The sequence below is a fragment of the Heloderma suspectum genome, chromosome 7, assembly GCF_057233095.1.
Source record: "Heloderma suspectum isolate Gila_16-S chromosome 7, 16-S_ref, whole genome shotgun sequence".
Classification (NCBI taxonomy): domain Eukaryota; kingdom Metazoa; phylum Chordata; class Lepidosauria; order Squamata; family Helodermatidae; genus Heloderma; species Heloderma suspectum.
Window position 1 is genome coordinate 36,338,988 of NC_139464.1, and position 12,660 is coordinate 36,351,647.

A 12,660-nucleotide genomic window follows, 5' to 3' on the forward strand; every position below is an offset into this window, starting at 1 on the left:
CTCCATGATCCAGCGAATGTTGGCAATTTGATCTCTCATTCCTCTGCCTCTTCGAAACCCAGCTTGTACTTCCGGTAGTTCTCGGTTCGCATACTGCTGAAGCCTAACTTGTAGGATTTTGAGCATCACCTTGCTGGCATGTGAAATGAGCGCAAATGTACGGTAGTTTGAACACTCTTTGGCATTGCCCTTCTTTGGAATTGGAATGTAAACTGACCTTTTCCAGTTTTGTGGCCACTGTTGAGTGTTCCAGATTTGTTGGCATATTGAGTGCAGCACTTTAACAGCATCATCTTTTAGGATTTTAAATAGGTCAGCTGGAATGCTGTCATCTCCGCTAGCTTTGTTGTTAGTAATGCTTCCTAAGGCCCACTTGACTTCACTCTCTAGGATGTCTGGCTCAAGTTCAGTGACCGCACTATCATGGCTATCAGGGACATTCAGATCTTTCCTGTATAGTTCTTCTGTGTATTCTTTCCACCTCTTCTTAATCTCATCTGCTTCTGTTAGGTCCCTGCCTTCTTTGTCCTTTATCATGCCCGTCTTTGCACAAAACGTTCCCTTGAGATCTCCAATTTTCTTGAAGAGATCTCTAGTCTTTTCCATTCTGTTGTTTTCCTCGATTTCTTTACATTGTTCATTTAAGAAGGCCTTCTTGTCTCTCCTTGCTATTCTCTGGAACTCTGCATTCAGTTGGATATATCTTCCCCTTTCTCCCTTGCTTTTCGCTTCCCTTCTTTCCTCAGCTACTTGTAAAGCCTCCTCAGACAGCCACTTGGCTTTCTTGCATTTCTTTTTCTTTGGGATGGATTTTGTTGCTGCCTCCTGAACAATGTTACGGACCTCCGTCCATAGTTCCTCAGGCACTCTGTCTATCAGGTCTAATCCCTGAAATCTATTCCTCACCTCCACTGTATATTCATAAGGGATATGATTAAGGTCATACCTGAATGGTTTAGTGGTTTTCCCTACGTTCTTCAATTTAAGCCGAAATTTTGCAAGAAGCAGCTCATGATCTGAGCCACAGTCAGCTCCAGGTCTTGTTTTCATTGACTTTATACAGCTTCTCCATCTTTGGCTGCAAAGGACATAATCAATCTGATTTCGATATTGACCATCTGGTGATGTCCATGTGTACAGTCGTCTCTTGTGCTGTTGGAAAAGAGTGTTTGGTATGATCAGCGTGTTCTCTTGGCAAAACTCTATTAGCTTTTGTCCTGCTTCATTTTGTACACCAAGGCCATGCCTGCCTGTTATCCCGGTGATTTCTTGACTTCCTACTTTAGCATTCCAGTCCCCTATGATGAAGAGGACATCTTTTTTTGGTGTTAGTTCTAGAAGGTGTTGTAGGTCTTCATAGAACCGATCAACCTCAGCTTCTTCGGCCTCAGTGGTTGGGGCATAGACTTGAATTACTGTGATGTTGAATGGTTTGCCTTGGATTCGAACTGAGATCATTCTATCGTTTTTAAGATTGTACCCCAGTACTACTTTTCCCAGTATTGCTTTTCCTCTCGTTTAGACTACTGTAATGCGCTCTACGTGGGGTTACCCTTGAGGACGGTTCGGAAGCTGCAGCTGGTACAGAACGCGGCAGCTTGCCTGATTAAAGGTAGCCGCCGGTGAGATCACATCACTCCAGTGCTGAAGGAGTTGCACGGGTTACCAGTTGTTTTCCGGGCCAAATTCAAGGTGTTGGTTTTGACCTTTAAAACCCTATATGGTTCCGGCCCAGCCTATCTTAAGGAGCGCCTCCAGCAGCACCAGACGGGCCGCTTAACAAGATCAGCCTCGGATGGCCTTCTCTCTGTCCCATCAGCCAGGACAGCTAGACTGGTGGGGACGAGGGAGAGGGCCTTTTCTGTGGTGGCCCCCACTCTGTGAAACTCCCTCCCTAGGGAACTCCGCCATGCCCCCTCTTTAATGAGCTTCCGTCGTGCATTAAAAACGTGGTTGTTCAGGCAGGCATTTGGGGTGGGTTAGGGTATTTTAGAAAAAGTTTTTACTGTAGAATTTTATTGTTTTAAACTGTTTTATTGTGTGTTGTACATCGCCCAGAGTGGCTGGGTGACCAGCCAGATGGGCGATTAATAAATTTAAAAAGAAAGAAAGAAAGAAAGAAAGAAAGAAAGAAAGAGAGAGAGAGAAAGAAAGAAAGAAAGAAAGAAAGAAAGAACACGCTGATTATAGCAAACACTCTTTTCCAACAGCACAAGAGGCGACTCTACACATGGACATCACCAGATGGTCAATATCGAAATCAGATTGATTATATCCTTTGCAGCCAAAGATGCAGAAGCTCTTGTATACAGTCAGTAAAAACAAGACCTCGAGCTGACTGTGGCTCAGATCATGAGCTGCTTCTTGCAAAATTTCAGTTTAAATTGAAGAACGTAGGGAAAACCACTAAACCATTCAGTATGACCTAAATCATATCCCTTATGAATATACAGTGGAGGTGAGGAATAGATTTAAGGGATTAGACCTGATAGACAGAGTGCCTGAGGAACTATGGATGGAGGTCCGTAACATTGTTCAGGACGCAGCAACTCAATCCATCCCAAAGAAAAAAATGCAAGAAAGCAAAGTGGCTGTCTGAGGAGGCTTTACAAGTAGCTGAGGAAAGAAGGGAAGCGAAAAGCAAGGAAGAAAGGGGAAGATATATCCAACTGAATGCAGGGTTCCAGAGAATAGCAAGGAGAGACAAGAAGGCCTTCTTAAATGAACAATGCAAAGAAATCGAGGAAAATAACAGAATGGGAAAGACTAGAGATCTCTTCAAGAAAATCGGAGACCTCAAGGGAATGTTTTGTGCAAAGACGGGCATGATAAAGGACAAAGAAGGCAGGGACCTAACAGAAGCAGATGAGATTAAGAAGAGGTGGAAAGAATACACAGAAGAACTATACAGGAAAGATCTGAATGTCCCTGAGAGCCATGATAGTGTGGTCACTGAACTTGAGCCAGACATCCTAGAGAGTGAAGTCAAGTGGGCCTTAGGAAGCATGACTAACAACAAAGGTATATGTTGGTATATGTCCCCTGGCATATGGAAGGGGAAGAAATGGAAGCAGTGACAGATTTTATTTTCTTGGCCGGTGACTGTAGCCATGAAATTAAAAGACACTTGCTCCTTGGGAGGAAAGCTATGGCAAACCTAGACAGCATAGTAAGAAGCAGAGACATCACCTTGCCGACAAAGGTCCGTCTAATCAAAGCTATGGTTTTCCCAGTAGTAATGTATGGCTGTAAGAGCTGGACTATAAGGAAGGCTGAGCGCTGAAGAATTGATGCGTTCGAACTGTGGTGCTGGAGAAGACTCTTACGAGTCCCCTGGACTGCAAGGAGGTCAAATCAGTCAGTCCTAAAGGAAATCAACCCTGAGTGCTCATGGGAAGGACAGATACTGAAGCTGAAGCTCAAATATTTTGGCCACCTAATGCGAAGAGAAAACTCTCTGGAAAAGACCCTGATGCTGGGAAAGATTGAAGGCAAAAGGAGAAGGGGACGGCAGAGGATGAGATGGCTAGATAGCATCACTGATGCAATGAATATGGACTTGAGCACGCTCCGGGAGAGAGTGGAGGCAGGAAGGCCTGGCGTGCTATGGTCCATGGGGTCACGAAGAGTCGGACACGACTGAACGACTGAACAACAACAACAAAGATCTTTTAAACTATTTGTTTGTATAAGTGTAAGACAGACCTAAAAGTTAACATGTGTCCCATTTTATTTCTGTGTTTCTGGGATCCTAAAGTGAGACTGAAAGCTACAGTTGTACCGTATTTTTAAAAAAATGGACATCCACCTTGAGGGCTGATTGCTTTCCATTTACATGTAACCCCAGGATAAGAATTTTAGTTTGTTGTTTTAAGACAGGCAGCCAATCTCTTCACATTGGAACCATCTGAATTCTCCTCATGCCTTTGCTCTATATCAGAGCAATCTCCTAAATTAGTTCCAGTGTGTTGACATTCCTTCCATCTGGTGTCTTTCCATACAGTGGTATTTTTATTACCCTCCTTACAGCAGCAGACAGAAGTACGTTCGCAATGATACAAAGTGCTCTTTTATTAAAGGTCAGCCAAATCAGAGCAGCAAGTGAGTTTGTCTTTAATTTTAGGGACACAGGATAGAATAACCTTTCATTCACTAAAATCATCTGAAAACCATTCAGGGTTCTTTCAGATGAGGCTTTCATCCTGCAGTTGCCCTGTCTCAAACAAGGAATTTGACAGGGGGAGGAGCAGGCAGATGGCTTTGCCTTCTATTTGTAACCCTCTGGTGTTTTGTCATCACTTCTTCTGCCTTTTTCCTTACACCTCCCCCCACCCCCAAAAAAAACTGTTAGGGAGGAAAAGTCAAAATAGATGCACAATTGATTAGTAGCGCTCGGAGTTCTCTGTCTGGAACCACCCTCAGTGAAAAGAACATTTTCCCCTCTGAAATATATTTGAATATCGGAAAATAATTCTTAAGAACTGAAATCTATTGCATCGCATCTACTGAGATCTCTGTGCAATAATCAGGTGAGAAAACCCTATGTGATTGGTCCTGGTTGTTCCAGTATTCACAAACATACTACAGTGACAAATAGCTTCTCCACACTGGGCTTTTCATCCTGCTTTACTGGGGCTTCTGCTTCCGGATTCTTTGCAGGATGAAGATCAGTGCCTTCACACACACTTCCTCTTTTTTTGGGATGGGGCTGCAAGTTCTATATTTATATAGCCACTAGATGGCACAGCTGTTATAGTGCAACTCCCTCTTTACATGGACAAATTCAATTCATGGTTTTTAAAATTACCTCATTATCTCTGTTTCAAATAAAGCCACAGAAATGTTTGGAAAGCACGGGAGAGGTGCTGGAGGTTGATGACATCATGTAAAGGACCCACAAACTTCCATGAGTAACCACTCTCAAAGCAGAATAAAAGCCCCATGTGGAGAAGCCCAAAGAATCTCAGCACAGGGAAGAGCCACTCATAGCATTAATACTTTTTAAAATTGCAATATTTGAATACTGCTTTTCAACCATAATGGTTCTCAAAGCAGTTCACAATAATACATTTAAATGTCTAGGCAGCTGATATTGAGATCATAATGACAGATCCCATAAAATGTATTCAGGCATTAGAAAAGATACTTTATGAATGTTATTATACTTCTGGTTTGACAGAATTCCTGAGATGAGAGAAATCAGTGAATGTGTAAATGAAGCTCTAGCTCTGGGAGACCCATGCTAGGCCTCCCTGTCTCACAGTGCATGACATCAATTGAAATATTTTTAGAAAACAAGGCAAATTGCCAGATTTTCCCCACCTCCATTTCTTACAACAAGCAGTATTATTTAGGTGTTAAATTCTACTGAATGCAAGGAAGTCAAGGACTGCGGAGCGTGAGACTCTGGAGGTTAGTTTAATTTATACTACTTTCATTCCTAATCACTAGCCTCTAGGAAAATCTATAATATAATCTTGGGCGTTATCAAATATAAACAATGGAAATAATATATTGAAAAGTCAAAGGTTGGAATAAAAAGAAAGTTAATTAGACTATTGTTGAGAGATGGTATTGTTAGTTGAAGTAGCAAAATCAAACCACTAGCAGTATGCACCAAGTACACTGAGGCCAATCTCCAATGCTCTCCATAGCCAAGATTTTTGCTTGTTTTGATATGAACATTGTAGCTATGCAGATGTCAGTGAAAACCCACTTCTAATTCAGGTTATGGACATTCAGGTGGAACTCTTTATAGGTTTGCATTTTTTAAAAAATCAGGATGACAATGCTGGGAAGTGTTCACTATACCTTTCTCATAGAGTTGAATCCAGTTTTAGTCATACTTAGCGTAGATGCAATTAAATCAGTGGTACTTCAGTTAGTCATGACTAAGGATCAAACTAAATGTTACATTAATTACATAGTGTACATCTGAGCCTTCTCCTTGTTTCTTACTCTATAGAGTAAGAACAGAAAGCTGCAATTTGGATGGGACCACCGCATGCCAGGAGGGGACGCTTGCTTGCTTGCTTATTTATTTATTTATTTTGCATTTATATCCCGCCTTTTTTCCTCTTGCAGGGAACCCAAGGCAGCTTATAACACCATCCTCCTCTCCATTTTATCCTCACAACAACAACCCTGTGCGGTAGGTTGGGCTGAGAGTCTGTGACTGGCCCAAAGTCACCCAGTGAGCTTCCATGGCTGAGTGGGGACCAGAACCTGGATCTCCTAGCTCCCAGTCCAACACTCTTACCACTACACCACACTGGCTCCCACACTGGCTTAAACCTTCCTCGGTAACCACTTGTTTCCTCACACACATACACACACACACATACACACACAGCGAGGTGGTGGTGGTTGTTTTTTAAATGCTTTGGCATCAATGGAGGCTTTTTTCCTTTTTAAAGCCCCTATACAGGAGGGACTACATTTCAGTCTTTTTTCCAACTGTTAAATGATTTATATCTCACTCCCACTTTGTAAGTAAGCCTCATTGATTTCAACATTATTTATTTCCCATCTTTCTTCCATCATGTATCTCAAGGCAGTGTACATAGGGATCCCAGGCAGTCTCCCTTCCAGGCACTGATCAGACTCAGACCAGTTTAATGTCAGCATTATGATTAAAATTAGGTTGCTGTATCATGTGCCCTCACACCACATCCTAGGATTTCTAAATTCATTTCTGTTGTACTACTCACCATATAATACCTTTTGAAAAGTACCTTTTCATTTTTCACACAGATTCTGTCTTCATACAATGGAAGTAAGAAGGGCATTTTCAGGGTTGAAACTATTCTTCAGATATTATGCTTCTTACAAATAGAAGCCACTGAGAGCCAGTGTGGCGTAGTGGCTAGAGTGTTGGACTGGGAGCCCAGAGATCCGGGTTCTAGTCCCCACTCGGCCATGGAAGCTCACTGGGTGACTTTGGGCCAGTCACAGACTCTCAGCCCAACCTACCTCACAGGGTTGTTGTTGTGAGGATAAAAGGGAGAGGAGGAGGATCATGTAAGCCACCTTGGGTTCCTTGCAAAAGGAAAAAAGGCGGGATATAAATGCAATAAATAAATAAATAAAATACTTAGAGTGCTTCTAGATGAAGCTTTTATTATGCTATCAGCCCGTTAGTCCAGATAGCATCATTGTCTTCCATTTGTAACTGTCTTGTGTTTTCACACCACTTCTTCCATCTTTTTTCTTACCACAGAAAACCCGCTATGTAGGGATAGATAGCATAACTGCACAATGTCTTTTGATTGGTAGTGCTAGGAACTGTCCTTATGGAAGCACCCTTAGTTCACACAACATTGCTAGTAGGCCTGTATGTGAATAAGAGTCTGCACATTATATTCTTTCAAGTTTTAAACTTATATAAAGTACTGCCAGATGAGACATTTTTCTGAGGTTAGTATGTCCATAGAATGTTTCCATTCAAAAGAATATAGGGCTTTCTTGGGGGGTGGGGGTGGAGGGGATTTTGTAAAAAAAAAAGTAAGGGCTTTGCTTTTTAAGTTAAATTTATGCCCTGATAATCAGAACACTTCTGGAAAAGTCAGTTTAATCCACCCAGTTCTTAAAAATTACTTGAAAGTATTTCCCTTCCAGCTGCAGTCAAAAGATTGCCAATTACTGTCCTGCGGAGAGGATGGAATTTCTTCTGACTCCAAACTGGGGGTCTGCTTCTTGCAGATAATGCAGGAGATAAATTCATTTTGATCAAGTTACAAAAAGAATTCTGGGACTAGAGAGCCTGTTTACATACATGTGGATTTGGCTACCACTGAAAACGGGTGGTTAGTGTTGACACTAAGTTGACAAATGCAGAGGTTAATCACCTTTAGCCAAACAAGGTCAAAAGGATAACAAAACATGGATCCGTTTTAAGGAAAGCATGAGTTTGGAATCCTTATATAAAGACCTTCCAGCAAAAGAATAGTGCTCAGACTAGGAAGACGTAGTGCATCCATTAAGCAAGTAGTCTTCAACCTTCTCAGATGCAGGACCCTTCCCAACCCCATTCTTCAATATGGGACACATTACAGTATTTTTCCTAGATGTGGGCCAAAATCCCCCCCCCCCCATTTTCATGATGAGCGAAAAGAAAATGCCTAGGAAACTGGGGAAGGCAGGAAAAATTTCTAAGAAATTTTCAACTGGTGGGGTGGGGCTTCTTTATTAGGACAAGTTGGCTGAGAGTTTTATTTACTTTTTCTTTCTTTAATATTTAAAAAAAAAAAGCCTTGTTGGCTGCTCGTTGAGGGGGCTCTCCACTGCAGTTTCCTGCCTCAGATCAAGTGATGTTCCTATTGTGTTGTATGTGATGGCCAAACTAAATGTTATGCTAATCAGCAGAGCTAGGCATGACTGGCTTATTTACCTCTGTATAAGTGCACACTACCCTGATTCAGATTGGGACCATGGCAATTTGCGGGGGGGGGGGGGATTTAGGTTTTTCCCTCTTCTGTTTTTGTGCTGAATTCCCCACCCCCACCCCATGGGGGAGTTTAAAAAAAGAAAACACATCTCAATGGATTCTGATGGAGCGTTGTCTTTTTTTAACCAATGGGGCATCTTTTCCTAGGTATAGTTACCACATGTGGAGGATATGGTTTGGATTGGGACCACAGCATATGGGGTATATCCTCCCCATATGCTGTGGTCCCGATCTAAAATGGGGCATCTTAACTTCAGTATTAATTGTTTAACATACAATACCATACAACAGCTACCTTGTCCTAAAAAGTAAGGTAAGGCCACCCCTGCCCACCCCACTCCACTCCAGCTGGAAATTTCTCCTCCCTCTCAAGGGCCACCAAAAAAACCCACTGTTTTTTGTAAGCAGGTGAATAGACCTGTGACAATGTGAGTGGAATTTTGGCCCAGCACTAGTTTTTACCATATACATTAGCTTTTCCCCCTTTCGTTCTTCTTTTTCTCCCTCTTTTTTTCTCTTACAATTTTCTTCTCCTGTCTGACCTATCTTTGTCACTTAAAAGTTAAAAGAAAATAATGATGATGCCACTAGTGCAAGTCTATGTAGCTTTGAGAAGAGAAAGCGGTGCAATACAGTTTCGGAATGTCATCCCCTCCAAAATGAGAGCTGACTTTAGGAGGAAGGTGGAAAGGAGGAAAGTTTCCTCTAAAAGGTAACTCCAAAACTGTTGTCACCCTGAAACCCAGCTTCCAGTTAGGGGAGAAAGTATTTCTGGCTGCACTGTCCTGTTCTGGCTGTACAAGTTTAGGAGTAGGATAGGCTTGGGTCTACAAATGCATGTCTGTCTCCACCTTTTGCTTCACTCAATGGCTTTAATAAGAGACAGGAAAGCAGAGAGGTGGAAGAAGAGAGGTATTTCCCTTAAAGTTGTCACCTTCTCTCTGGCAGGGTTTTCCTGTAGCTTAAATTCAACAAATCGGTTTTCCAGACACAATGATCGGGAAGCTTCAGTGTTGAATTAGTGTCTGGCATGCAACTCTTAAAGGCACAGTAGCCCTGCCAGAAAAGTATAGCAGTTTAAGCCTCTCCATTCTCTGTCCTTGTTGTTTTTGCTAATTAGTACAATGAAGCTACAATGCTAGTCTGAAGTTGGATGGTTTGCTTCTTCAGGGTATGTGAACAAACCAGACTGCTGTATTTTGTTTCTTCAGATAATCCCTTTGCTTCAAGATGAAAAAAACTATATTTACAGGAAAATATTTAAGTAAAGATACATCTGAATTGAAATAAAGACTGCAACATAGATACCCTCAAACATCTAAAGGTTACAGAAAGTTAAGTCTGGGTTTAGGGGAAAAATACACAACTATTGACAGATGAATCAACAAAGGAAGTTCCTAGCATGGATTCAAATGAGATCGTTGGAAAGCAGCCATTCTACAAGCAGATATTACATTCTTAGGTTCAATACCTTGACTGTCAGTTCCACATCACTAGGCCTTGCTCCCTGATATAACTTTTGATATCCTTATTGAAGCATGTTAATTTTCCATTTAAAAAAGAGAATTGTGGAGGAGAAATAATATGGAGGGGTTGGGGAACCTTATTTTCAAAACATAACTAATGCAAGGTATGACAAGGCTCATTCACTGTGTCAGAAGGGAACTGTTCTCACTAAAGACAGCCACACAGTACAGCCCAGTCCTGTGCAGAGTAAGGCACACCACTGGATCAATAGGCTTTGGAATGCCTAGTTCTGCCGAGGAATGGGCTGCTAAGTTTAACTGCTCTAAAGAACAAGAACGGCAACAAGGAAGACACAAGTTTACAGCAGACAGATTTTTGGAAGCTCAAGCCCACATTTAAACATTTGCTCCATTTACAACCCGCATGCTGACACAACACTCCTCCCTTTCTCTGTTTCCAGATCCTGTGAAGATTTTATTTAATAAGACTCAGATATTCATCTCCTTTCAACTAACAGAACATGCTTTTGGATAGGTCAATATGTGATACTGTAACATGATACCAAGCGATTCCTTGTTTTAATCATTTGTATCAGTTCTCAGAATGGAGTTTCCATTAAGGCTATGAGTTTTAACTGATTTAATTGATAGGTTTACCAGTTAAAGCTTAGCTGCAAATAAAAATATGCCTCCCACCCCACAATTTATTATTGGGGCTGTGACAGAAAAGTCACCTCCATGTAGGCCGCAAGACAAGCCAACTCCTTCCTCTGTGCGTCACATTTGATTAAAGAGAAACTTAAGGATAACTTTTCTTCTCAATTTGTATCCAGAGCTAGCAGATATTTCACGTCAGGAAAAATTAAAGGTCAAAAATGACATTTCCTGTTCACAATAAATAGCAGCTTTTGTTTATTAAATATGAATTGACATGAAGTGCTAGAGGGGTAGTGGTCATAAACCAAGGCCTCCAGCAGCCAGGGCCCAGAGCCTTACCTCTTGTGCCACCAGCATCTACTTCCTGGCAAGCCTGGCAAGCTAAGCTCTGGCAGCCAAGGCCATCACTCAGCCTGTATATTATCAGCTGACCCCAGAACCCGATCTGGATCCACCAGTCAAATAAAGCCTGAATCTGAGAAACAACTGTTCAGTCTGAGCAACTCATTAATGAGAGTCGCAATGCCTGGACTGCTTTCTGGACTTGCGCTAGCTCTGACTATGCCCCTTCCTCTAGCCCCTTGGATCTTGAGCTGCTTTCCCTGGAATTTGACTTTCATCCTAGCCCTAACCATGCCTTTCTGCCCTCAGAGCTGACACCCAGGGGCTCTATTCAATTTACTGTGAAGTTAGAGCAGTCCGAGTTCGTTCGCGAAAGATGATGTCATCACCAGTCCCCTGCCAACCAGCTGCTTCCCTCTTGAAAAGCTGCAGTTTCTAAAACTCTTTTTACTCCGACTTTTTTACTGAAAGTGGCTCCCTGGAGGTTTTGCCACAGCCATGTCCCTCTCGCATTAAATCCTGAGAGTGCCTCTGTGACCTGGCAGTGACATGGTCAAAGGGGTGGGATGCCCCATTCCCTCGTTTCCCCAGTTGAAGTAGCTTTTCCCATATCCCACTCTTCTGTGCATGTTTACTCGGAAGTAAGAAATAAATATGTGCATGTTTACCCATAAGAAATAAATCCCACTCCCCCACAGTGAATCTTCAACATATTCCAATGCTGGATGGGACTTTCTGTAAAGCATTCCCCTTCTGTACATGTTTACTCAGAAGTAAGAAACAAATCTTGCTCCCCTGCAGTGAATCTTTAACAGATCTCAGTGCATACAGAGCCACGATAAATCACTAAAGTGTTTAAAGGGTTAAAGGTTAACTTTACTAACTTGCCCTAAAGTGTTCTTTCACTTCTCTGTGAAATCGTTATGATGCTGTGCTTCTTTGACATTCTGTAGTTTTTCTCTTATGTAAAGTTGCAGCAGCGTTCATTCAAGATCACAGGAGCTTCTCATCTCATTGTGAACAGGGAGAATGAGGAAGGGGAAGGTAGAAGCGGGGGGGGGGGGGTTGGAAGCAAGAATTCCATGGCAGAGTACTGGAAAGGAGTGAAATTGAGAGGCTGGGCTACTTTCACGGGGAGCCTTTAGATGCTGCACTCCAGAATCGGGCATTTTGGCTTCTCAAGGCAACAGAGCGCACATTGGGGAAAGGGGTGGGGAGATAATATAGTAGCAGAAGGGAGCCTTCAGAATTGTGAATTAGTTGCTCTCCATTCATAATAACTAGGGTAGCCTGGACAAGGGGGGCAAACAAGCTTCTCTCATTGGTTGAGCAGCCCTGCCAGTCTGATGACATTCAGTTCTACTCCCCCGACCCCACCAGGAAGTATATTCCTTTCAAGCGCTGTGTGAGCCATGAAAACCAGATTTTAAAGGTACTGTACATTTGGCTTATCTTGTTTCTTGTGTCCCTGACAGACCAACGCCGATTCCATGAAAATCCAGGTAACACTCCAACACACTTCTCATTCTGTTCTCGTGAAGATCTCCACCACACACACACACACACACGGCTTCTCTGGGTTTTGGCACCTGACACCTGGAGCAGGTCTCTACAGTGGCCTGACAGTTCTCTCACATGAGAGAAATTATATCCTTCCTTATATATCCTGATGTTGTGAATGCTGCTTTAGAAGCCTGAAGACTGGACCCTGTCTGGGCTCAAGATGAGGAACCCTCATCTAGGCCTTCT

The 12,660-nt window shown here is 42.4% G+C and overlaps 1 protein-coding gene across 1 annotated transcript in view; it reads right to left on the reverse strand.

Annotated features, from left to right (window-relative positions):
* The window catches only part of NUAK1 (NUAK family kinase 1), a 102,188-nt gene that overhangs the window by 35,417 nt on the left and 54,111 nt on the right, over window positions 1-12,660 (reverse strand). The gene's annotated exons all lie outside the window — the stretch shown is intronic.